We start from the raw sequence: 3351 nt of genomic DNA on the forward strand, positions 1-3351 counted from the left end.
CTTAACCCTTAACCTTAACCCTTTAACCTATCTTACCCTAACCCTAACCATTCTAAAAACTATACCTAACCCTAACCCTACAGACAGACAGTCCTTTAACCCAACCAACGGGTTAATCTACAAGTGGGCTACCATGGGGCCTAACTTGGCCGGCAGCGCCCGTACCCTAACGCGTATATGACCCTAACCCCTAACCCCTTCCCCCTCCGGTTTCCACGTGTCAGAGATGGAAGTGGATCAACCGACTCAAAACTAGAAACCAAACACTGAAGTGGATACATAGACAACATGGAGCTAAAGAAGAAGGATCCCTAAAACTCCTAGGTTGCACTATGCTTTCCACCTCCCATAACGGACCTGGACATCATGATCATACCACTCGACATGGACACATGGCAACCAACCGAGGACCGGACCCTAAGGGACGCAACTCAAGGGCTTTGCCTGATCCTAAGTTGGGCTGACAGACCTACCTAAACTTAACCTTTTCTATACCTTACCCTAACCCTAACCCTAACCTTAACCATCCCAAAACCCCTACCTAAACTTAACCCTTACCTTAACCCTTCTTAACCATATCTTACCCTAACCATTCTAAAAACTATACCTAACCCTAACCCTACAGACAGACAGTCCTTTAACCCAACCAACGGGTTAATCTACAAGTGGGCTACCATGGGGCCTACGACTTCTTCCGGCCGCGCCCTACCCTCCTAAACAGCGTATATGATGTGGAGTGCAACCCCTCCCTTCCCCCCTCCGGTTTCCACGTGTCAGAGATGGAAGTGGATCAACCGACTCAAAACTAGAAACCAAACACTGAAGTGGATACATAGACAACATGGAGCTAAAGAAGAAGGATCCGTAAGAGAGTAAAACTCCTAGGTTGCACTATGCTTTCCACCTCCGTTGACATAGCGGACCTGGACATCATGATCATACCACTCGACATGGACACATGGCAACCAACCGAGGACCGGACCTGCATAAGGGACGCAACTCAAGGGCTTTGCCTGATCCTAAGTTGGGCTGACAGACCTACCTAAACTTAACCTTTTCTATACCTTACCCTAACCCTAACCCTAACCTTAACCATCCCAAAACCCCTACCTAAACTTAACCCTTACCTTAACCCTTCTTAACCATATCTTACCCTAACCATTCTAAAAACTATACCTAACCCTAACCCTACAGACAGACAGTCCTTTAACCCAACCAACGGGTTAATCTACAAGTGGGCTACCATGGGGCCTTTCTTCTAACCGCGCCCGTACCCTCCGACCCTAACCGTATATGATGTGGAGTGCAACCCCTCCCTTCCCCCCTCCGGTTTCCACGTGTCAGAGATGGAAGTGGATCAACCGACTCAAAACTAGAAACCTAACCCTAACCCTAACCCTAACCCTAACCCTCTAACCCTAACCCTAACCCTAACCCTACGGTACAGACACCCCACGACCTAGACTATTCTATTTACTGTTAAAAGTACACAAGGAACCGGAGACATGGACAATTCCCTTTGAAGTTCCTCCCGGCAGACCGATTGTCTCAGACTGCAATAGTGAATCTTACAACATTTCACAATATATAGATCATCACATCAACCCTCTCTCCACTAGGCACCCCAGCTTCCTCAGGGACACCTACCACTTCATGGAGAGGATTGGACCCATAGTTGTTCCCTCCCATACACACATATTCACAATAGATATTGATAGCCTATATACCAACATAAATACAGCAACAGGAATACAAGCAATTAGAAACATATTTAAGAGATACCCAGACAACACTAGACCAGATAAAGAAATATTACAACTATTAGAAATCAGCCTGACTAGTAATGACTTCTTGTTTAATGACCAATATTACCTGCAGGTGGAGGGAACAGCTATGGGCAAGAAATTTGCACCTGCTTACACCAACATATACATGGCTGAATGGGAGAGAGAGGCACTGGCCAAGTGTCCATATCAACCCACTTTCTATTACCGCTTTTTAGATGACATAATAGGAGCCTGGCCCCACGACATCCAGTTATTCACAAATTTTATAAACATTCTCAACGGTCATCATCCATCCATCAAGGTTAAATACACAATTCATCCGCAGGAAGTCAACTTCTTAGACACAATTTTTTTCAGTAACAACAATCAATCACAGAAAACACTACACACTAGAGTTTACTTCAAACCAACAGACACACATGCTTTACTTCATAAACACAGTTACCATCCTAAACATACATTTAAGGGAATAATAAAATCACAAATTATACGGTTCTACAGGATATCATCTTGCAAGCAAGACCTGGACTATGCAATAAATATACTATTCAAGGCACTTAGAAGAAGAGGATATTCAAAACGATTCTTAAGAACCATTAAAAATAACACATTGGCCGCCCTCCCTCCCATTCATCCAACACTCACAGACCACAGCAAATCATCCACCTCTCTTAACCCTAACCTCAATCTTATTCCTAACCTTAACCCCTTCCCAAACCTCACGCCTAACCTTAACCCTCCCCTTAACCCCACGCCTAACCTTAACCTCTTCTCAAACTGCACGCCTAACCTTAACCTTTCCCCCAACCCCACGTCTAATCTTAACCTCCTCCCAAACCTCACGCCTAACCTTAACCCCATACCTAACCTTAACCTCTCCCCAAACCCCACCCTAACCCTAACCCTAACCCTAACCCTAACCCTAACCTTAACCTTAACCTTCCCCTTAACCCCACGCCTAACCTTAATCCTTCCCGTAACCCCACTCCTAACCTTAACCTCTCCCCAAACCCCACGACTAACCCTAACCTCTCCCCAAACCTCACGCCTAACCTTAACCTTTCCCCCAACCCCAAGGGTAACCTTAACCTTTCCCTTAACCCCACGCCTAACCCTAATGTGTACCATTACCCTAACCAGGGTTCTCATCCTATCTCCCTCCCTCACCCTAACCCTGACTCCCCTATGGAAAGTGATCTGCACCAATCACTAAACCGGAACACTTCCTCTGTCTCTTCTCCTTTGGCATCAATACTCAATCAACAGACAATTATCATCCCCCTAGTAACCACATTTTCACATAGAATTAGACCCCTACATCAATCATTCAAACACAACTTCTCTACAGTTCAGCACACTTACATACCACTTAAACCATACAGAATTATTTCAGCATTTAGAAAGAACAAAAACTTAAAGGACATGCTCACCAAAGCAAGATTCAGTAGCAAGCCACCACAAGACCTCAAACCTCATAACGTCCATTTTCGACAGATAAAGTTTATTACAAATATACATAGCCACACATCAGCACCAGTACAAGAATCTTATTCATTGAACACAC

The sequence above is a fragment of the Oncorhynchus gorbuscha genome, unplaced genomic scaffold (genome assembly GCF_021184085.1).
Source record: "Oncorhynchus gorbuscha isolate QuinsamMale2020 ecotype Even-year unplaced genomic scaffold, OgorEven_v1.0 Un_scaffold_2122, whole genome shotgun sequence".
NCBI classification, from domain to species: Eukaryota; Metazoa; Chordata; class Actinopteri; order Salmoniformes; family Salmonidae; genus Oncorhynchus; species Oncorhynchus gorbuscha.